Source organism: Salmo trutta, chromosome 31 (assembly GCF_901001165.1).
Source record: "Salmo trutta chromosome 31, fSalTru1.1, whole genome shotgun sequence".
In the NCBI taxonomy this organism is placed as follows: Eukaryota; Metazoa; Chordata; class Actinopteri; order Salmoniformes; family Salmonidae; genus Salmo; species Salmo trutta.
The window spans coordinates 18810214-18835549 of NC_042987.1; the positions used below are offsets into that span (position 1 = coordinate 18810214).

Sequence of the window (25336 nt, forward strand, 5' to 3'; positions counted from 1 at the left end):
CTATAAGTCTAGTTATTTTCTAATCTGATAAAGTAAAACAGGTCAAGTGGTAAAAACACAGGCATGTCGTTACGTTGGTCGCCGATTCTTTTCCTGCCCTGGCTGAACTCCGTTAATTTAGCTGGATCCGATCAATACAAAGAAGCCAAAGTTTTCCTCAACAAACAACTTCGTTGTGGGGTGGGAGAACGTTCAGATGACACGATACAGCAAGTTGTCAGAGGTGTAGTTAGCTAGCTACATCTAACATTACAAAACAAACGTGTGGAACCTGTTTAACTAACAAGCTAGCTGGCTATTCTTCAGAAGTTTGTAGTTGCCATTAAAAAAATCAATATCCGTGCAATGTGACTAAGTTAGCTAGTAGGTAGCTAGCTAACGTTAGCATGCTATTTAATGGGCTAAAGTAAACCTACCTGTTGTGAAAAGCGACGTTACAGACTGTGTTGAAACGTATTTATTTCACATGAAAAAATCACTCAAATAAAATTCTGGCCCAGTGTCAGTTTCAATCATATTTCCATATCCTAACGAAATACAGTCACAGATGTATCCCATCCGAACTCCTGGGAGACACGCGGCTGCTGGAAGTTAGAATTTAGTTCAAGTCTTCCAGAATGCCAAAGACCATCCTCTTTTCGCCAGCGCCACTCCCGGCAAGGCTTCTTCTTCTTCTTTGGTATTATGACGGTCCGCAAACAAATGTCTAGGGCCATGCCGCCGACTACTGTATTGGCTGTGTATCAGCCTATTATTCTGTAGTATGACTTCATCACACTGTAAAATACATGGATTTTATTGATTTATTGCCCTACCAACTAACCCTGCACCCATTAAAACCTCACCACTATTCTGCTAATTTTGCCTCATCTGATCCTACTCCAGGCCAGCAGACTGGGAGGATGGGACACTATAATTCAAAACATCTTGTAACTCTTCTGCAGTAAAATCTCGTACACCCAAGCACTGGCGGTTCTAGCTTGTATGGCTCCCTGGGCGAACCCCCCGTTCAGCGCCCCCCGCCAACACAAAAAAATGATATTTTTATTCAGACATTTGGAACAACACAAATAAATAATCATAACATTTAAAACTATATACATATAAAAAATATATACAAAAATAAGACTCATAAATATCAAAAAGAAGTAACAAAGACAAATAGAAACAAAATTGTGTTGATTTGGCACTCGAGCATCAATACATTATCCATCCCCCAACACTGTCAACCAAGAGTCAAGACTAAACCAATTCACCTTGGTGGTGTGCAGACTGGTTTTATATTATTATTAACAATTTTGCACAAACCAGAAAAAAATGCAACAATATGTTTGTGAAACTACATATTCACAGTATTATGAATGAATTGTGGTTTATTTGGTTGCATTTCGTAGTGTGACTGATTTTACTAATTGCTGATTAGTACTGTACAAAGTTAGAGGTGCGCTATTTGATAGATTCCCCCGCTCCCCCTACCTCAGGCTTCCAGTGGGGAGACCTGAGGTCAACCTACCCCCGCTCCCCTCCCCATCTCGTACTTCTGGGTGGGAGACCTTCCCAGGCAGTAGCCTGCCTAGCTCACAAACTAGAATCAGGGCGCCCACTCCGACAAGGTTAATTGACCCACAGTCCCACACAGTGACATGATATCATTGACGTGACGTGCAAATGAGCGATAGAAAACCGACCGCGCAAATCAAATTTTATTGGTCACATACACATGGTTAACAGATGTTAATGTGAGTGTAGCGAAATGCTTGTGCTTCAAGTTCCGACAGTGCAGTAATATATAACAAGTAATCTAACAATTCCACAACAACTACCTAATACACACAAATCTAAAGGGGTGAATGAGAATATGTACATATAAGTATATGGATGAGCGATGGCCGAGCGGTATAGGCAAGGTGCAATAGATGGTATAAAATACAGTATATACATGTGATATGAGTAATGTAAAATATGTAAATATGATTAAAGTGGCATTATTTAAAGTTGCATTGTTTAAAGTGACTAGTGATTCATTTATTAAAGTGGCCAGTGATTGGGTATCAATGTAGGCAGCAGTCTCTCTGAGTTAGTGATTGCTGTTTAACAGTCTGATGGCCTTGAGATAGAAACTGTTTCTTAATCTCTCGGTCCCAGCTTTGATGCACCTGTACTGACCTCGGCTTCTGGATGATAGCGGTGTGAACAGGCAGTGGCTCGGGTGGTTGTTGTCCTTGATGATCTTTTTGGCCTTCCTGTGACATCGGGTGCTGTATGTGTCATGGAGGGCAGGTAGTTTGCCCCCTGTGATGTGTTGTGCTGCGGTCTGCAGCACCCTCTGAAGAGCCTTGCGGTTGAGGGCGGTGCAGTTGCCGTACCAGGCGGTGATACAGCCCGACAGGATGCTCTTGATTGTGTATCTGTAATTTCTTCAGCCTCCTGAGGTTGAACACGCGCTGTTGCTCCTTCTTCACCACACTGTCTGTGTGGGTGGACCGTTTCAGTTTGTTTGTGATGTGTACGCCCAGGAACTTAAAACTTTCCACGTTCTCCACTGTTGTCCCTTCAATGTGGATAGGGGGGTGCTGCCTCTGCTGTTTCCTGAAGTCCACAATCATCTCCTTTGTTTTGTTGACGTTGAGTGAGAGGTTGTTTTCCTGACACCACACTCCGAGTGCCCTCTCCTCCTCCCTGCAGGCCATCTAGTCGTTGATGGTGATCAAGCCAACTACTGTTGTGTCGTCTGCAAACCTGATGATTGATGTCACCATTCCGATTTTTTTTATGCGGGCGCCCCGTGCCACCCCCTGCAAGATGCCGCCCCGGGCGGCTGCCCATGTCGCCTAAACCTAAATCTGCCACTGCACCCAAGTACTCTGCAGCTGCCACCAAGACATCTATCCTCTGTGATGTCTGTTCCATTCCTGCGGTACAATTAACAACCATGGCCATGAACGCAAAAAAACAACCTTACTGAAGCACGTTATTCCTTTCACTCTCTGTTCACCTCGGCCTACTCACAGGGATCCTCTTAGGATCCCTCACCCTAGACCCACCTTCCTCTACCACTCTCTTCACTGCCTCAGCATATGACACCTTCTGCACTACTCTGATCGTGGCAACCTCAACCCGCCTTTCTCTGACAGCACACCTCTGATCTCCGGCACCATGGGTACCCCTACAGTTTACACACACAACTTTTTCCACCAATACTACAAATTCCTTTGTCTGATGTCCTCCTGCACACTTCTCATATCTAGGAATCTCCCTCCTACACACTGCTGCCACATGACCATAAGCTTGACACCTAAAACGCCATAATGGGTTCTGGACAAAAGCGTTCACGGCTCCCGGCCAATCACAATCATCGTAGAAACTTCTGCTTTAAAATTCGACCAATCGTATGACTCCTTACAAAGCCGCATGAGGTGGTGTTTTTGTTATTCCACTTGCTAGGTTACCATCAAATTGGCTACAGATTTTAATGCAAATGTTCAAAAATCTGCATAAAGAAAATATGAGAATTTTCCCACCAGTGGTGTGTTTCCACCAAATAGACTTGTTGTGGATAAATATCAGTGTGTGATGATGTAGTGCACACAATGTACTTTTTCACTTACATTTTCATGTTCCGAATAAAAATCAACTCTACCGATAGTTTTGCCACAAAAACTGTTGCGTTAAATAGCAAATGCGCCTACTCTGGTCTTTACACGTGCTCTCTAGCCAACAGCTCGCAGATATAGTGTGGGTAGGCTGTGTGGGTAAACTAGTCTGCATGATAAGATTATTATGGATAAGAGTGAGAATATTTTTATTTGCCAAATGGCAGTCAAACGTCATGTCACCAGAATATACTCTCAATATTTATTGGAAACGAGCATCAAGATCACCGTGCACTTTCACCACCCTGTGAAGTTCATCATCATTTATTTAATCTGTAACCTAATAAACTGCATGGTTTCCGGAGTCATCATGGGAGGACCACACACCATATCTTAATGTGACTCCAAGTTTACTTCCATATGATGGTTAATATATAAATATTTGCCCATAAAGGCATTTCCACTGGCATTTCTCGCAAAATAAATTCTACTGACACAAAAAGATCCCACCATGTCGAACAAACACATTATCTGTCTGCATTTATAAAATTGTACCGAAACTTCCTGTTTCCATCACATCTTGATTTTATTTATATGAATAAAAACTGTGGATGAAAACGTGGTTAATAAACCAGCAGTTTCGGTAGATTTTATAAATGCCGACAGATCATTTGTTCGTTCGACATGGTGGGATTTTTTTGTGTCTGTAAAATTAGTTTCCCACTGGTGGGAAAATGTGCATATTGTCTTTATGCAGATTTTAGAATATAGGCATAAAGATCTGTCACCAATTGGATGGAAACCTAGCTAGTGAGGCAGAAACCTTTTGGACTTTTTAACTTTTGGGGCACTCAAAGTGATACAACTCAGAGGACTAAAATTGTTCTGAAATGCTGCAGAACCCCCTGAGAAATCAGAAGAAAAAAAGTATGAATAAAAAAAAATGTTTGAAATAAATATTTTTTCACAAAAGTAGTGCACTGGGCTTTTACTAATACTAGCGGACCAACAGTTTTTTCAGCATCTCTGCTTTGGCAAAAAAGGTAGTTGTATAATTAAGAACAGTATCTTACAGGATTCTATAGTTGGAATTGTAATAGTTGTTGCCCTGTCCCTTTTTCTGCAATTGTCATTCTAATGGGATCCAGAAAGTACAAAACCCTGTCCTCAAACATTTACATCAAAAGGTGCAAAGTTATGAGCAAAGACACAAAACATCCACATCAAATAAAACATTTTTCTTGATCAAATAAAATTAAAAAACAACAACTTGTTATGCAGTATTAATTGCATAACAAGTTGCAATTAATACTGTACAGTAATGTACATTTACAAACCAGTAATACAGTAATGTACATTTACAAACCACTTAATGTAAATGTACATTACTGTATTGTACATAGGCTGGTCATCTAGGTTTGTACCTGTAGACTTTCCATCACCATGAAGAAAACAATGACCAATACACTAATTGAGTACATTGAGACATCAATTGGTTTGTGATGATGTGATGTGATGATGTGGCTCATTTGGTAGACCATTGCAATGCTATGGTTGTGGGTTCAATTCCCACGGGGGACCAATACGAAAATGTATGTCACACAAACACCTATACAAACACTCATACACCTATACAACTCCTTGGCCAGATTACAATAGTCACGTGGTGGTTGGTTCAGTGGGGTCGAGAAGGGATTGGCATGTGGATGGTAGTGGCTGTGGAATGTGTATTCCCACTGTATGAGAGAATGAGAGAGAGACATGCACAGTTCCCACCATCCAATACAATCATCATTACCCTCTTTGGTTGGGGTCTCTGACTGAACTGTACTGGAATTACAGCATGTAGGTTCTACAATTTTGCTTTTTCAGAGTACTTTGATGTAGGTGCTAGTTTAACCTTTAATAATTAGATATGTTTGGGGGAGAATTAAAATGACATGGTCTGTGTTATAATTTGTTCAATTTTACACACGCTCATACTCACACACTTGCACTCACACACAAACCTGAAAGGAGGGACTTAAAAGTGCTGTTTTTCTCAAGGCCCAGAGAAATGTCCCTTTCATTCCTTCCCAACAGAAGGGACCACCTGTTCCTGGGATTGGTGGCTTTTGTCAAGGAGGTCATCCTGGCCAAGGGACTTTCACAATGCTGCCCTGCCTGTCCAGTTCTACCGCCAACGGCTGCCAGTTCTACTTCCAACGGTTCTGCGAGGGGCTGTGGTGGCAAGAAGAGATACTTACATTTTATGGGCATGTAGGGCCAGCTCTATTTTAGAGGTGTAAGTAACATGACATAACCAACAATGTATACATCTGGAATAGGTTGACATTGATAGTAGTCTTGAATGTCTCAATTGTCTGCTGTAACATTTTATATGGAGAGGCAATCACTTATCAAATACAATAAGAGAGTTCACTAGCAGGTAAACAGACAAAACCTTTTTGATTTTATAACACTGCTTGTCCCGCTGCTTAACACTGTGGAATCCTATGTCAGATGTATACAATGGACCCAGCAGTTCACATACAACTTGCTCTCTTTTGTTCCTTTGAGTATCTCTATTCTTTCTGCTGCTGGCCTAGTTTTTCACTGCATTTACCAGGTCAAAGTCTGCTGAGGCAAGTTCAAACCTTGTAAAGTTGTCTCTTTGACCTGTTCCTCCACTACAAGATGAAACAACCAGAACCCTAAAAAGCTTCCAGGAAGACCAGGTGTTTATGACCAAAAAACTGGGAAAGGACAGAAAATGAAGACAACAATTTTAGAGTTGTGTTGTCATGTAATAGTCGCCCAGGGATATGAAATATGCCATGACTATGGTATACTATCATCACACGATTATTTTGGTTGAATAAGGTATGACTTTTGGATTTGAATGTATCAACAGCTTGATACATGGTAAGGCCTAAGTGAGACATGATGAACAGTGGGTTTTAATCTGGTGAGCAGCAGTATATAGTGGCCAAAGTAAAGTACAAAAAGCTTACATAAAGACACTTTATTTTCTATGAAGGAAAAACCATGCATTGACTGGTCCTCTGTAGCTCAGTTGGTAGAGCATGGTGCTTGCAATGGCAAGGTAGTGGGTTCTATTCCTGGGACCACCCATATGTTAAAAAAATTCTGCACACATGACTGTAAGTTGCTTGGGATAAAAGTGCCTGCTAAATGGCATATAGATAGATGTTTGTATACAGTAAATTACAGAGCTGGTTATCTAATTGCAATGTCTCATATCCTGTTCTATATCATGGATGAATTTAAGTTGAGTAAATCCTGAAAATCAGATGAACAACGGCAGTGAAGCACATTCTCCTCCCGAAACAGTGCAATTCCCTTTTATTAGAAAAGCAGAATTTGTTTCAATTCAAGGGACAATAGGAATATGAATTCACTGGGGATCCAGGCCCACAAAAAGGCTTTATTACAGACAGAAATACTCCTCTGCATCCTTCTGTCTAGACTGTATACAGGAAATTGAGTGACTTGGCGTGGGTCACCTGGTATGTTGTGGTGTTAGTGTTTCTATGCCAGGACTCACCCTGCTGCTTTGATCCTCTTGGGCCTAAAGGCCTCCACCTGTTTAAGGAGAGTCTTCATTATCTTGCCTGTGTCTACAATGGCCTGCAGGGGACAAAAAACACAGAAGAACTTTAGCAGCATGACTATGATACTGGCTGTCAACACTCAAAATCAAAAATACACCAAGCTGAGAGCTCACTGGTATTTCACACTAACAAAACAAATAAGAGTGCTCTAAAAAAGAAATTATATGTGAGTGTGCATGCGCACAAGAGAGTGTGGGTTTGTGTGTGTGCATGTGTGTACAGTAGCTATGTGTGTAGCCCCAGTTGCACTGAGCAGTCTGAACCCACGGTTAAAAAGAGGACAACCAAAGTGTGACCCAGGGTAACACAGAAACCCATCTGACCCTGAACACCACTGGTGGACACTGGTGGTTTAAGTCGTTCAGCTTGGGGTGAAGGGGAAGCTGCATTGTGTGGCTCTGTTGTGTGGCCCCTCTATTCATAATGTGACACGTGTGTGTGTGTGTATGTTCATGTGTGTTGGGGGGTGATTTGTGAGGGGGATGACATCGAACACATTTCCCTATAATCCATCAATGCAACAAATGCAATGGGAGCCATTCTTGTCATACAGTCATTTATGGCATTCGATGACATAGGCATTGGTAAACGATAATGAGCTTTTCTAATTGGATAAGTTTGTGTAGTCCTTCCTTGTTTCAGTCTGTTTTGTTCTGTTTGGTGCCTAATGAATATGGCCCTGGTCTGGTAGAACTCAGACCTACATACAGAGAATGAGAGCTATGAGGCAATGTCCTCCACTCCCCATGACTTTGATAAACATCTGGAGAAAGTTATAGAGTATTTGATGGATGTACTCAGAGACTCCAATAGAGGAGAGGAAGGAAATACGCATGTTGACTCACCTCCACGATTAGGATATTATTTTTGTAAGAGAGAAAAGAGAAAGGAAGCAGTTATGCATGGGTAGGAATGGTAAAGACCTATCTACAATCTATCTACAATCTATCTACAATCTATCTACAATCTACCTACAATCTACCACACTGCTGCACATGCATACCAAGATAACATTGACTGAAAAACTTGGTTGAGACAGATTTGTAATATGTGCACACAGTATGAAGACTTTCTTTCCAAAACGCTATATATCCATTTTCGTAAATGTTGGTAAATTCTCTTTTATTGTTTAAATAAATAATTAAAGACTGGTGTATTTCTTCACCATCTAATCACGGCATGGGGTTGTTCAATGACAGACATGTATTAGCTTAAAATCTAATCACTTGATGGTTTCATTTCAGAGACACATAATCAAGTTTTTTTTGCAAAATGCTTTTTAGCCGCCTCACTCTCAGATAAATAAGTAGTACTATTATGTTTTACACAGTCAAATGTAACAAATAACTACATTTGCAATAAAGAACTGTACAAATGATACATTTGTGAAATCAGTATTTACAAAATGTTTAAAAATAATTATTTAATATGACATCTGTATGTAAAACCTTTACATTAGACATTTTTGTCAATTAGCACATGCTCTTATCCAGAGCGACTTGCAGTAAGTGCATTCATCTTAAGATAGCTAGGTGAGACAACCATGCATCACAGTCAAATATACAGAATGCGAACATTCCATTAAATCAAATCCATTCAAATTTTATTGGTCACATAGACATGGTTAGCAGATGTTATTGCGAGTGTAACGAAATGCTTGTGCTTCTAGTTCTGACAGTGCAGCAATATCTAACAAGTAATCTAACAATTCCACAACAACTACCCAATACACACAAATCTAAGTAAAGGAATGGAATAAGAATATATACATATAAATAGTATATGGATAAGCAATGACCGAGAGACATAGGCAAGATGCAATAGATGTTATAAAATACAGTATATACATATGAGATGAGTAATGCAAGATATGTAAACATGATTAAAGTGGCATTATTAAAGTGACTAGTGATCCATTTATTAAAGTGGCCAATGATTTCAAGTCTGTATGTAGGCAGCAGCCTCACTGTGTTAGTGATGGCTGTTTAACAGTCTGATGGCCTTGAGATATAAGCTATTTTTCAGTCTCTTGGTCCCAGCTTTGATGCACCTGTACTGACCTCGCCTTCTGGATGGTAGTGGGGTGAACAGGCAGTGGCTTGGGTGGTTGTTGTCCTTGATGATCTTTTTGGCCTTCCTATGACATCGAGTGCTGTACGTGTCCTGGAGGGCAGGTAGTTTGCCCCCTGTGATGCATTGTGCATACTGCACCACCCTCTGGAGAGCCCTGCAGTTGCCGTACCAGATGCAGCCCAACAGGATGCTCTCAATTGTGCATCTGTAGAAGTTTGTGAGGGTTTTAGGTGACAAGCCAAATTTCTTCAGCCTCCTGAGGTTGAAGAGACGCTGTTGCGCCTTTTTCACCACACTGTCTGTGTGGGTGGTCCATTTCAGTTTGTCCATGAACGCAGAGGAACTTAAAACTTTCCACGTTCTCCACTGCGGTCCCGTCGATGTGAATAGGGGGGTATTCCCGCTGCTGTTTCCTGAAGTCCATGATCATCTCCTTTGTTTTGTTGATGTTGAGTGAGAGGTTGTTTTCCTGACACCGCACTCCGAGGGCCCTCACCTCCTCCCTATTGGCTGTCTCGTTGTTGTTGGTAATCAAGCATACTACTGTTGTGTCGTCTGCAAACTTGATGATTGAGTTGGAGGCGTGCTTGGCCACGCAGTCATGGGTGAACAGGGAGTACAGGAAGGGGGCTGAGCACGCACCCTTGTGGGGCCCCAGTGTTGAGGATCACCGAAGTGGAGATGTTGTTTCCTACCTTCACCACCTGGGGGCGGCCCGTCAGGAATTCCAGAACCCAGTTGCACAGGGCGGGTTGAGACCCAAGGCCTCGAGCTTAATGATGAGCTTGGAGAGTACTTTGGTTTTGAATGCTGATCTGTAGTCAATGAACAGCATTACATAGGTATTCCTCTTGTCCAGGTGGGATAGGGCAGTGTGCAGTGTTATGGCGATTGCATCGTCTGTGGACCTATTTGGGCGGTATGCAAATTGAAGTGGGTTTAGGGTGACAGGTAAGGTGGAGGTGATATGATCCTTGAATAGTCTCTCAAAGCACTTCATGATGACAGAGGTGAGTGCTACAGGGCGATAGTCATTCAGTTCAGTTAACTTTGCCTTCTTGGGTACAGGAACAATGGTGGCCATCTTGAAGCTTGTGGAGACAGCAGATTGGAATGGGGAGAGATTGAATATGTCCGTAAACACACCAGCCAGCTGGTCCGCGCATGCTCTGAGGATGCGGCTAGGGATGCCGTCTGGGCCGGCAGCCTTGCGAGGGTTAACACGTTTAAATGTCTTACTCAAGTCGACCATGGAGAAGGAGAGCCCACAGTCCTTGGTAGCGGGCCGCGTCGGTGGCACTGTTTTATGCTCAAAGCGGGCAAAGAAGGTGTTTAGTTTGTCTGGAAGCAAGACATCTGTGTCCGTGACATGGCTAGTTTTCTTTTTGTAGTCCGTGATTTTCTGTAGACCCTGCCACATACGTTTCGTGTCTGAGCTGTTGAATTGCGACTCCACTTTGTCTCTATATTGACATTTCGCTTGTTTGATTGCCTTGCGGATGGAATAACTCCACTGTTTGTATTCGGCCATATTCCAAGTCAACTTTCCATGGTTAAATGCAGTGGTTCGCGCTTTCAGGTTTGCACGAATGCTGCCATCTATCAATGGTTTCTGGTTAGGGTAGGTTTTAATAGTCACAGCGGGTAAAACATCTCCTATATACTTCCTGATGAACTCAGTCATCATATCCATGTTTTTGTCAATGTTATTCTCTGAGGCTACCCGGAACATGTCCCAGTCCTCGTGATCAAAACATTCTTGAAGCGTGAATTCCGATTGGTCAGACCAGCGTTGAATAGTCTTTGTCAGGGGTACATCCTGTTTGAGTTTCTGCCTATAGGAAGGGAGGAGCAAAATGGAGTCGTGGTCAGATTTGCCGAAGGTAGGTTGGGGGAAGGCCTTGTATGCATCGCGGAAGTTAGAGTAGCAGTGATCCAGAGTTTTGCCAGAGCGAGTACTACAATCAATATGCTGATAGAATTTAGGTAGCCTTGTTCTCAAATTTGCTTTGTTAAAATTCCCCAGCTACAGTAAATGCAGCCTCGGGATATATGGTTTCCAGTTTGCATAAAGTCCAGTGAAGTTCCTGGAGGGTCGTCGTGGTATTGGCTTGAGGGGGGATATACAACTGTGACAATAACCGACGAGAATTCTCTTGGGAGATATTACGGTCGGCATTTGATTGTGAGGAATTCTAGGTCAGGTGCTCAAAAGGACTTGAGTTCCTGTATGTTGTTATTACACCATGAGTCGTTAATCATGAAACATACACCCACGCCCTTCTTCTTCCCGGAGAGATGTTTATTTCTGTCGGCGTGACACACAAAGAATCCCGGTGGCTGTACCGACTCCGACAGCATATCCAGAGAGAGCCATGTTTCCGTGAAACAGTGTCACGACTTCCGCCGAAGTCGGTCCCTCTCCTTGTTCGGGCGGTGTTCGGCGGTCGAGGTCACCGGCCTTCTAGCCATCGCTGATCCACTTTTCATTTTCCATTTGTTTTGTCTTTGTCTTACACTCCTGCTTTCAATTCCCCAATTACTTGTTCATTATTTAACCCTCTGTTCCCCCATGTTTGTTTGTGAGTAATTTTTTATTGTATTGCGGTCCGTATTTTGTGGCCTTGTATTTATACGATGTGTATTGTTATATTATTGAGTAAATTGCTTTCATTGCTCATATCTGCTGTCCTTCGCCTGACTCATCTCACCAGCTACACACAGACGCATTACAAACAGAGTATGTTACAATCCCTGATGTCTCTCTGGAAAGCAACCCTTGCCCTAATTTCGTCTACCTTGTTATCTAGAGACTGGAAATTAGCGAGTAATATGCTCGGATGCGCAGGGTGGTGTGTGCGCCTCCAAAGTCTGATCAATAGACCTCTCCGTCTACCTCTTCTGCGGCGACTGTCACGGCTGTCGAAAGGAGAGGACCAAGGTGCAGCGTGTGTGTAGTTCCACTATTTATTTAATTTGTGAAACTTTGCAATACATAAATAAACTGACTTGACAAAACAACAAACCGTGACGCAGAGAAACAAACACTACTCAAAAATATAATCACCCACAAAAATCCAGGAAGAAAAACCCCTACTTAAATATGATCTCCAATTAGAGACGACGAGGACCAGCTGCCTCCAATTGGAGATCATCCCAAACAAGCCAACATAGAAATACAAAAACTAGAACCTAAGAACATAGAAACAGAAAACATAGAAAAACACAAAACACCCCCTGTCACGCCCTGACCTACTCTACCATAGAAAATCACATCTTACTATGGTCAGGACGTGACAGTGACGTTGTTTTGGGTCAGCCTCTGGAATCAGTTCAGATGCCCTGGGGGGTTCGGACAAAGAATCCGCTTCGGGAAAGTCGAATTCCTGGTCATAATGCTGGTAAGTTGACGTCGTTCTGATATCCAATAGTTCTTCCTGGCTGTATGTAATAACACTTAAGATTTTCTGGGCTGACAATGTAAGAAATAATACATTAAAAAACAAAATACTTCAAAGTTTCCTAATGACTAGAAGCGAGGCGGCCCTCTCTGCCGGCACCATCTTGGGGTACAGCTAAACAATGAATACACAGTGCCTTCAGAAAATATTCATACCACTTCACTTATTCCACATTTTGCTGTGTCACAGCCTGAATTCAAAATTGATTCAATCTTTTTTTCTCACCCATCTACACACTACCTCATAATGACAAAGTGAAAACATGTTTTTAGAAATGTTAGCAAATTTATTGAAAATGAAATACATAAATATGTCATTTAGATTTTGCCTTGTGTTTAAGGTTATTGTCCTGCTGAAAGGTGAATTAATCTCCCAGTGTCTGGTGGAAAGGAGACTGAACCAGGTTTTCCTCTAGGATTTGCCTGTGCTTAGCTCCATACCATTTATTTTCTGCAGGCTCCGTGCCATGGATCATCACTACAGGTTCAGCGCCATGGATCATCACTGGAGGCTTTGTGCCATGGATCATCTCTACAGGCTCCAGGCCATGGATCATCCCTACAGACTTCTTGCCATGGATTATCCCTACAGGCTCCGGGCCATGGATCATCCCTACAGGCTTCTTGAAATGGATTATCCCTACAGGCTCCGGGCCATGGATTATCACTGGAGGCTTCGTGCCATGGATCATCCCTACAGACTTCTTGCCATGGATTATCCCTACAGGCTCCGGGCCATGGATTATCACTGGAGGCTTCGTGCCATGGATCATCTCTACAGGCTCCGGGCCATGGATCATCCCTACAGGCTTCGTGCCATGGATCATCCCTACAGGCTCTGGGCCATGGATCATCACTGGAGGCTTCGTGCCATGGATCATCCCTACAGGCTCTGGGCCATGGATCATCACTGGAGGCTTCGTGCCATGGATCATCACTACAGGCTCTGGGCCATAGATCATCACCGGAGGCTTCCTACGTGGAGCTGGAACCGGTCTCACCGGACTGGGGAGACGCACAGGAGACTGGGTGCGCAGAGCAGGCACAGGGTATACTGGGCCGTGGAGGCGCACTGGAGGTCTGGAGCTTAGGGCTGGCACAACCCGTCCTGGCTGGATGTTTAATTTAGCCCAGCAAGGGCGGAGCGCTGGCACAGGACGAACTGGGCTGTGCTGGTGAACGGGGGGTACCGTGCATAGAGCAGGCGAATGATAACCTGGGCCGAAGAGACGCACTGGAGACCAGACACGCTGAGCCGGCACACTTCTTCCTGGCTGACGGCCAACTCTAGCACGGCAACTGTGAGGAGCTTGCACCGAGCGCACCGGGCTGTGAGTGAGCACTGGCGACACAGTGCGCATCACCGCATAACACGGTGCTTGCTCAGTCACTCGCTCCCCACGGTAAGCACGGGGAATTGGCTCAGGTCTCAACCCCGACTTCTTCAATCTCGCCGTGTGCCCCCCCAAAACATTTTTTTGCCGCTGCCTCTCGGGCTTCCGTTGTTGCCTTGCTTGTTTCTCCCAGTATCACCATTCCGCTTTCGCTGCCTCTATCTCCTCTTGCAGACAGCGATACTCCCCAGGCCTTGTCCAGGGTCCTGCCCCATCCAGGATTTCCTCCCAGGTCCAGTCCTCCTGACCACGCTGCTTGGTCCTTTGGTGGTGGGTAGTTCTGTTACAACCGTCGCAATGAGAGGGGACCAAAGCGCAGCGTGGTAAGTGTTCATATTATTTATTAAACAATGAAACACTATAACAAAGAAACAAAACGAAAAGCCAAACAGTTCCATCAGGTAACGAATACAAAACAGAAAATAACTACCCACAAAACACAGGTGGGAAAAGGCTGCCTAAGTATGATTCCTAATCAGAGACAATGATAGACAGCTGCCTCTGATTAGGAACCATACTCGGCCCAACACAAAGAAATACAAAACATAGAATGCCCACCCCACACCCTGACCTAACAAAATAGAGAAATAAACCGTCTCTCATGTCAGGGCGTGACAATATATATATATATTTTACATCGTTTGCAAACTGATATGTGACACGTATTAATGCCAAAATAACATGCAAAACAGTCAGAAAAATATATAATTCGTATTAAAAAAAAGAAGCTAAACAGTTGGGGCTCAAAACATGTGGGGCTCTACCTTCCCTTCCTTGAATGACGGGTCGCCACTGATTATAAACATACCCATAACATGAAGCAACCACCGCTATGCTTGAAAATATGGAGAGTGGTACTCAGTAACGTGTTGTGTTGGATTTGCCCCAAACATAACACTTTATATTCAGGAAAAAAAGTTGAATTGCTTTGCAAATTTATTTTGTCAGTATTACTTTAGTGCCTTGTTTGCAAACAGGATGCTTGTTTTGGAGAAGAAAAAAAATTCTGTAAAGGCTTTTTTACACCTGAACTTCTTTAGGCTTGCCATAACAAAGGGGTTGAAAACTTATTGGCATTTCAGCTTTTCATTTTAAATTAATTTGTGCAAATTTCGAAAAACATAATTCCATTTTGACATTAAGAGGTTTTGTGTGTAGGCCAGTGACGATCAGCAATTAGAAGACTAATAGTTTACACACACATGATGGTGCCCATAAGCAATAATTTCTGATGAAAAACACAAATGTGAAAAATGTGTAGATATAGCATTTTGGAAATAAAGTCTCCATATGGGAGCGACTCCATAACCACATGAAATACAGGTAACTGCCAAAATAAAGGAAACACCAACAGAAAGTGTCTTAATAGGGCGTTGGACCACCACGAGCCAGAACAGCTTCAAAGCACCTTGGCAAGTGCTTGAAACTCTATTGGAGGGATGCAACACCATTCTTCCAAAAATAAATATAATCATTAGGGGTTTTGTTGATGGTGGTGGAAAAGCTGTCTCAGGCGCTACTCCAGAATCTCCCGTAAGTGTTCAATTGGGTTGAGATCTGGTGACAGATGGCCATGGAATATGGTCTACACCATGTTCATGCTCATCAAACCATTCAGTAACCACTTGTGCCCTGTGGATGGGGGCATTGTCATCCTATGGGCATAGCCATGGTAGCCAAAGTAAGGCCTGCCCAACATTTTTATCCATGACTCTAAGCATGATGGAATGTTAGTTGCTTAATTAACTCAGGAACCACGGCTATCTCTCATTTACTCAAGTGTTTCCATTATTTTGGCAGTTACCTGTAATTATGCACATCATATATTGAGTGTTAGAAAAATATCAATGTTAAAATAATGTTACACAAACACATTTCGGACGAAGGTAAGCATCAAAAAAGCAGTACATGGATTTAGAAGTAGAATACAGTACTACTCAATAAGTGTTTTCCCTAGACAAAGTGATCCGTTATGAAAAAGTTTTGTTTTCTTCTAGTTGCAGAGGAACTGAACATTCCTGATATTGCAAAAAGTCTATCAGAGGCATGCCTCCCACTGTTGACCTATTGCCCTATGCAGGCAGGGACAGCCAGCCAATACCAGACATCACATGTTGCAGAAGAAATAAGATGGCCAATCATATTGGACAAAACAAGGGCTTTCTACTCAGTCGTCCAGGGGCATGATCCAACTCTTCCTGATTATTAATGCTAGCAGTGTGAGACTTATTACTTTATATTGGTGATTACACAAGGCATGTCTAAATAATGCCTTGCTTATCTGACTAGAAAGTCTGTGTCTTCTCTCTCTGTGGCTCTCTGTCCGCCTGCATTGTCTGCAATTTAGCATGGATGTGTATTTGAGGAACTTTCGACGCAAATATGAACTAAGGTATTCTCAAGACTCAAGAGAAGACAATAGACATCCCAATCCTAAACATGCTGCCTGAAAACAAACACATATAGTGGTAGTGCTGTACGGTACTTTAATTTCATGTGAAGAATGTAATCAAGCAGAAATGAAGCCATGCCGAGTTGATCTATCTGGGGCTCAGTAGTTCCATTCATTTCTTCAAGACAGTAAATATTGACTAATCTTAATCCTCAATCCAGACAGTGTAAACTATATGGGTAGAAACTGGAATCTCTCGCTAGTATCTGCAATACATCAATGGTAGATATTGTGTCAACTTTCCCTAGGCCTCAATTACTTAACAATTCACAGTTTTACTCTATGTACAATAGTCAGTACCTGTCTCAAAGAAACAATAAACCACATAGTAACTGTAAATGATTTCACACACAATCCTAACATGATCTGTGTAGAAAAGCAACAGAGAAATTAGTTAAACTCACCATCCCATAACTCATCAATGGTTCAGCATTTCCTTACTCACTAATACCTGAGCCACGCCTCTCTAAAGGCTGTGTCAGTGTGTGTGTGTCTGATTTATGTCAGCAGCGTTTCCCTCGCTGACCTATGATCCCATTAATGGCTGGACACGTACACAGACAGACAGACAGACAGACAGACAGACAGACAGACAGACAGACAGACAGACAGACAGACAGACAGACAGACAGACAGACAGACAGACAGACAGACAGACAGACAGACAGACATTAGAGGCACTGCAGAATAGTGACTAACTAAGCCAATGTCTTGTTCTCCCAAGACAATGAGCAATGATGCTAAATTTCTAGTATGACATCAGCAGCTATTTAAGCAAACAAACGTTGTATGTCGCAAATATAATATATATACTTTAATGGGTGGAAGGAGAATTGGTAGCAGCAGTTTGCCAGAAACTAGTGATAAATTCTAGTCCTGACAGAAGAGGAAAGATGTGGTCATAGCTTTGTCACATGTCCAGGTTGTGGATTAAATCTAATCAAGGCCATAACTAACCATGGTCTTTGAGTTCAGCTCCAAAATTTGGGGAGGCTGAATGTGGGGAAGACTGCCACCTTTTGGTTGTTTAGAGATACTGCCCAACTCTTTCTCAGTTCAGAATAACAACTACTACTGAGAAGCACCACGATCATATCAACTGCTTTCAAGACACATCATTGACTTTTTAAGTGAGAACCGGTCATAGCCACGGGAAGTAGGGGTACTGATAAGTAAATTTTTTTTATATATATATATTAATTTAAACAAATAATTTAAATAAATAAATACTAATTATTTGCCAAGTCAGTGAACTAGGCCGTTATTACTCCTGTACTAGCGTAGAAAAACTCTCGTCAGGAGCCCCCCCCGCCAACGCATCGACAGGACCGCAACCCAAAACATCTTCGGTATGTGGATTTGTAGGGCTCATAACTATATCTGCTCACAGCTTGTCTGGTATGTGTTATATTTTCTGTGTATAGCAGTGCTACTCACCTTTCCAGTCAGGAAAGAGAAGTCTTCTGCTCCAATGATGTGGAGATCCTTTGTTGACTGGTCGTTCTACAAGAAAGGGAAAGAAAAACAAACAATCAATTGAATTAATTTGGATTTGGTCAAGTGTGGCGTAAGAGCTTACAGTAATACAACATTAATTACAATAATAATATGGATATTATTATTTTTTTTAAACTGATAGAACATAAAGTGTGTACAACGGCCCTGTAGGCCTAAATGCACTACTCTGTGCATTTAGTATATATGTATATACATAGTATATACATACTGTATATGCCAGCTGGAAATTACTACAGGCATGACCAGGCACACATGGACCTGGAGAACGAAACACTACAATCTCAAACCATTACACTTTTATCTGGAAGTCTTATGACTGAATGCATCATAAAGGCTTATTTTCTACATTGTGAAACTTCCTGTCCACTTGTCCAGCATCAAATAAGAACAAGTTGGTTAAGTCCTTACCACATAACTCTTGAGGCGGATGAAGTTGACACTAATGGGCAGAGTGTGGTGGGATTTGCGGCTCAGTGCTTTGATACTCTCCACCAGGTCGGCACAGAACTGATACCCGGCTTTCAGCACACATAGCACGACGATGTCATGGTCGCCCAGGTATCCATGATGTTACGGGCAAGACACTCTGTCCTGCAACACAAGTATTTGAAAGATAAGAGGGAGTTACTCAATCCAAGCTCTCTCCAAGATGCCCTCCATCTCTCTGTTTATCTATCGTTGGGCTATTGGGATTGTATCTTCACACTCACTGATAATATCCTGATAAGAAATTGTCCTTTGTTCTGTTTGACCACTGAGGACTACAGATGTATGACCTTTTTAAACCACAAATGCATTACAAGTTTTAAATGCCCTGGATTAAGATCCTACATCTGATTGAGGACTGGGCGACTGAAAAGTCTTGTAAGTCTTGTAGTTTCCCCATGTCAGTAGTCACATATTTACCAACTAAATTGGTAAATAGGCCTGCATTTATGCTAAATATTTGACCTGTCCATGATGATGCCATACGGGATGCGAACATCCTCTAGATACACAGAGTAGTGTTTTGGATAGTTTAACAGCTCTAAACTGTAACCTGACCAGTCATGATCTTGGAGGGAAAATATAATAGCCATTCAAATATTTGCATGCAGTTTAAGTGACAAGTGAAGTCCATACCAGGCATCTAACAGGCATGTGCAATAGTTATGTAACAAACAACCGAAGTCATTTCGTTTGTTTGTAGTAGGTTGTTTGTTTGTAGTAGGCACATTTATATGTAACATATTTCACAGCAAGTATCCACATCAAAGTGATCACTAATTCAGGGTGCATCCTATAGCCAAGCAGGCTTTCTTTTCCAAACAATTCCAGGCTTTCTTTTCCAAACAATTTTACCACAATTCCTCCACTTTTCTGGAACCCAAATTGGTTTTTATTTTATTTTACCTTATATTTATACAGGTTTTTCTCATTGAGATAACGTCTCTTTTCCAAGAGAGACCTGGTCCAATAGCAGCAGGGGGAACAACGTTTCAAACAAAACAACTTACATACACTAACACAACATTAAACACAACTATAAACACACATACACTAACACAACATTAAACACAACTATAAACACACATACACTAACACAACATTAAACACAACTATAAACACACATACACTAACACAACATTAAACACAACTATAAACACACATACACTAACACAACATTAAACAAAACTATAAACACACATACACTAACACAACATTAAACACAACTATAAACACACATACACTAACACAACATTAACACAACTATAAACACACATACACTAACACAACATTAAACAAAACTATAAACACACATACACTAACACAACATTAAACAAAACTATAAACACACATACACTAACACAACATTAAACACAACTATAAACACACATACACTAACACAACATTAAACACAACTATAAACACACATACACTAACACAACATTAAACACAACTATAAACACACATACACTAACACAACATTAAACACAACTATAAACACACATACACTAACACAACATTAAACACAACTATAAACACACATACACTAACACAACATTAAACACAACTATAAACACACATACAGTACAACAAAAACATTTTACGTTAAAAACACGAAAGTCTTGACTTAAACAGCTGTCCTAAAGACAATTACACTCTTCTATGATATATACATCGATCAAGTGTTTAAACTCCGCCAACGAAACTAGATTATCAAATTTTAAAATGTTCAGGAGAGAATTCCAGGACCATGGAGCTAAGTAACTAAAACTATTTCTACCATGACCTGTTCTAATTTTTGGTACTGTTAGAAGCAAATTAGAATGGGACCGTAATTGATATTTATTTACCGACCTGACAAAAAAATAGCAGAGATAAAATGACATTTTACCCAATATGGCCTTATAAATCAGTGTATACCTGTGTTTAAGCCTATGCAAGGTCAATGACGACCATCCAACAGTGCTGTAGAGAATACAATGATGTGTTAGACGTTTTCAGAGAGGTAGTAGTCAGTTGGAGATCGTGGCAGGGAGCTACCTCAGCGGTGGTGCATGAAACCATTTTATAATGGAAGAATCCCCTATACAAGCATTAGAGAAAGTCATAGGTGAACGGCTAAACTTGAAAAAAAAAACACACACAAAAGTTACATTATTATTCGAATGATGTATCAACAATCCATCCAATTGCTAGTATTTCAATCTTCAAAATCCCTATAAACACCCAGAGCAATACTATTGGTGTCTTCTTTTAGGCACTGACACTGCCATGATTTGTTGGGCAAAGCCTATGGGCAAATTCATCTAGTTTTTGGAGGGTTTTTGGATAAACACCAAAAATATGGTCCTTGTCTGGAGTCTGGAGATCTTATACATTTTGTTTTATGAGATAATCTTCATCAGCTAATGCCACTTTTTAATATATTTATTTGAATCGTTTATGTAATAAAACAAGCACATCAAGCACATAAAAGGCTTCATCATTCATAAAGGTCATGTTAACTGACTGATATTATCTCATAGAACAAAACGTTAAGATTTCCTAAACCTGTGTTAACCTCAGACCTTATTTTCAGCGTTTATCCCAAAACTCTATTCTTTCTCCATTCATTTTCCCAATAGGAATGGCTGAACGAACCAGAGGTAACTCATTTCCCGTTTTTAAGATTACAAACTGGCGTGCTCTATACTGAGGGAAATGGATTAACATTGCCATCTTGCGGTATAAAAACAAACTTGCACAGAGCCCCTCATGTAGTGGTGCATGTACACCCATTCACCACAAGAGGGAACTCTGCTAGATAGATAATAAAGGGCCACACCACACACACACGCACGTGTAACCGATGTGAAATGGCTAGCTAGTTAGCGGGGTGCGCGCTAATAGCGTTTCAATTGGTGACGTCACTTGCTCTGAGACCTTGAAGTAGTTGTTCCCCTTGCGGCTTTTGTGGAGCGATGGGTAACGATGCTTCGAGGGTGGTTGTTGTCGATGTGTGAAGAGGGTCCCTGGTTCGAGCCCGGGTAGGGGTGAGGAGAGGGACAGAAGCTATACTGTTACACACACACACACACACACACACCAAACTGCAGTGCAGACCTCTGCTTAATGGTCCACTGTCCCCACACATGAACCAAACACTATTCTTCCATGATTCCTTTTAAACATTTCACCATATAAATCCACCTTTCATTTTATCCGTCTTTGTGATTACTCTAATGAGCCAAATTCTAAGATTCCAAGACCCCTCTCTCCTCCCATAAAACCGTACGGGATCCTTTTTGTTCATTTTGTTTAGCAGCAGGAGATCCGTTGTGGAATAGCTCTGTCGCTCCACATTAGTGGCGTCTGCTGGGAGTTGTTTAGGAGGGTTGGACAAGGTGTCTGGGCCACCCTCCTGCGCCGTGCAGCGTGGAGTGGGCCCATCCACGTCCACGGCAGCTGTAATTATTAAACAGGGGTGTAACAACAGCTGGAGAGCCAGATGTCAACAGAGAGAAACATTTGATTTCTATCAGACAGTTTAGTGTGTCACCTCTAAAGAATAGAGTAATTTAACACTAATCTAATATGGTGTTGCAGCCAGGGTTTCTGAAAATAATTTAAATGATTCAAAGCTTGTAGTCTGTATGAGTTCACTTTTTCTACTTCACAAACAACATAACACAAAAACACCAGAACAAAACACCCATTATACAAAACTTTATCTTCCAAATTCTGTCAAATTTCTCAGATTTTTACTTAATTAACTTCATAATATAACATACAGTGCCTTCAGAAATTATTCACACCCCTTGACTTTTTCCACGTTGTTGTGTTACAGTCTGAATTGAAAATGTATTAAATTGAGATTTTGTGTCACTGATCTACACCTACCCTTTAATGTCAAAGTGGAATTATGTTTTTAGACATTTTTACAAATTAATAAAAAATGAAAAGCTGACATGTCTTGAGTCAATAAGTATTCAGCCCCTTTGTTCTGGCAAACCTAAATAAGTTCAGAAGGAAACATTTGCTTAACAAGTCACATAATTAGGGGCTTCCGATTGTCGCAGCGGTCTAAGGCACTGCATCTCAGTACTAGAGGCATCACTACAGACACTGATTCGATTCCAGGTTGTATCACAACAGGCCGTGATTGGGAGTCTCATAAGGCGGCACACAATTGGCCAGGCGTCGTCCGGGTTAGGGTTTGGCCGGAGTAGGTCGTCATTGTAAATAAGAATTTGTTCTTAACTAACTTGCCTAGTTAAATAAAGGTAAAATAATAAGTTGCATGGACTCACTCTGTGTGCAATAATAGTGTTTAACATGATTTTTGATGAACTACCTCATCTCTGTACCCCAAACATACAATTGTCTCTAAGGTTCCTCAGTCGAGCAGTACATTTCAAACACAGATTCAACCATAAAGATGAGGCACCTGGTAGACTAAAATAACAACAACAACAACAACAAAAAACAGACATTGAATATCCCTTTGACCAAGGTGGAGCTATTAATTACACTTTGGATGGTGTATCAATACACCCAGTCACTACAAAGATACAGGCGTCCTTCCTAACTCAGTTGCTGGAGAGGAAGGAAACCGCTCAGGGATTTCACCATAAGGTCAATGGTGACTTTAAATGGCTGTGATAGGAGAAAACTGGGGATGGATCAGCAACGTTGTAGTTACTCCACAATACTAACCTAAATGACAGAGTGAAAAGAAGGAAGCCTGTATAGAATACAAATATTCCAAAAGGCACTAAAGTAAAACTGCAAAAAATGTGGCAAGTAAATTAACTTTATGTCCTGAATACAAAGCTTCTATGTTTGGGGCAAATCCAACTCATCACTGAGTACCTCTCTTCTTATTTTCAAGCATGGTGGTGTCTGCATCATGTTATGGGTATGCTTGTCATCGGCAAGGACTAGGGAGTTTTTTTAGGATAGTAATAAATGGAATAGAGCTAAGCACAGGCAAAATCCTAGAGGAAAACCTGGTTCAGTCTGCTTTCCAACAGATACTTGGAGACAAATTCACCTTTCAGGGCAAAAACCTAAAACACAAGGCCAAATATACACTGGAGTTGCTTACCAAGATGACATAGAATGTTCCTGAGTGGCTTAGTTACAGTTTGACTTAAATCAGCTTGTAAATATATGGCAAGACTTGAAAATGGCTGTACAGCAATGATCAGCAACCAACTTTTTATTTTATTTTGCACTTTTTACCCCTTTTCATGATACCCAATTGGTAGTTACAGTCTTGTCCCATTGCTGCAACTCCCGTACAGACTCGGGAGAGGCGAAGATCGAGAGCTGTGCGTCCTTTGAAACACGACCCTGCCAAGCCACGCTGCTTCTTGATACACAGCCCGTTTAACCTGAAAGCCAGCCGCACCACTGTGTCGGAGGAAACACATTCCAACTGGCGACTATGTCAGTGTGCATGCACCCAGCCCACCACAGGAGTCGCTAGAGTGCCAAATCCTCCCCTAACCTGGACGACACTGGCCAATTGTGCGCCACCTCATGGGTCTCCCGATCGTGGCTAGCTGCGACACAGCCTGGGATCAAACGCGGATTTGTAGTGACACCTCTAGCACTGTGATGCAGTGCCTTAGACCGCTGCGCCACTCGGGAGGCCCGATCAGCAACCAACATGACAGAGCTAAGAATTTTCAAAAGAATAAATGTGCAAATATTGTACAATCCAGGTGTGCAAAGCTCTTATAGAGATTTACCCAGAAAGACTCACAGCTGTAATCGCTGCCAAAGGGGATTCTAACATGTATTGACTCAGGGGTGTGAATACTTACGTAATTATATATTTCTGTATTTTGTTTTCAATGTATTTGCAAACATTTCTAAAAACATGTTTGTACTTTGTCATTATGGGTATTGTGTGTAGATGGGTGAGAAAAATATAACTTTTGAATTTAGGCTGTAACACAACAAAATGTGGAATAAGTCAAGGGGTATGAATACTTTCTGAAGGCCCTGCATCCAAAGGGATGTAACTAGATAGCTCAGTCCTCCAGTTTGTTATAGAGGGTGAGTATGATGCTCTCCAATTCACGGCCACACATTGTTTTGTTGCAGAAATTAAGCCTAGATTACAGAACTTTCTCTGATATTGATCACCAATATTTACACTTCCCAACAGACATAATCGTGGAGATGGATGAATCCAAACTCCTAGACACAATTAAATGATAGCGCATAGGCTACATTATTCCAAAATGGTGTCGGTTTGTCACAGGACAACAAGATATGTAATAGGTTCCTTTGTACTTTTGCATCTCCAACAGAGATGCTACATTTCTGGGTGCGTTAGATGTATTCTGGCAGGAGTGTAGTAAGTCCTATGAATTATCTTAAATTGCAGTAGTTTATGTCTTAGGTTGTAGGAGCAGGTATGATGAGCATTTTCACATATGTGTGACCAATGGTTCTCCTCAATTTCTTCCTTTAGATCGGTTTCCCATTTTGTCCTTATAGGTTCTGAACCATCAGGTAGAGCTTCAATCAACCGTTGATATAACTTAGCAATCAACTTCTTTAGCGTAGCAGCATCTCTCAGTATTTTCTCTATGCTAGGTGCATTAGGTTAATCCAGATTCTGCTGAAGCGATTGAATTGAATAAATTGAGTTGAAAGAACTCAAAGAAATCGGCCTTGGGTAATCCAAATCTTTCTTGTAATTGATTGAATGACAGTAGAGATCCATTATAGTACACATGTTTAAAAATCAT

The 25336-nt window shown here is 41.5% G+C and overlaps 1 protein-coding gene and 1 pseudogene across 2 annotated transcripts in view; both read right to left on the minus strand.

The window, feature by feature from the left end:
* The window catches only part of LOC115169673 (rho GTPase-activating protein 21), a 93696-nt gene extending 93053 nt beyond the window's left edge, over positions 1-643 (minus strand). For both annotated transcript variants that reach the window (XM_029725546.1, XM_029725548.1), the window contains exon 1: positions 417-643. The gene's annotated coding sequence lies outside the window, so the exon portion shown is untranslated. The remainder of the gene's footprint in view (positions 1-416) is intronic.
* Positions 16-23463, minus strand: LOC115169186 (hypoxanthine-guanine phosphoribosyltransferase-like; annotated as a pseudogene).
* Positions 23464-25336: the final 1873 nt, after the last annotated feature.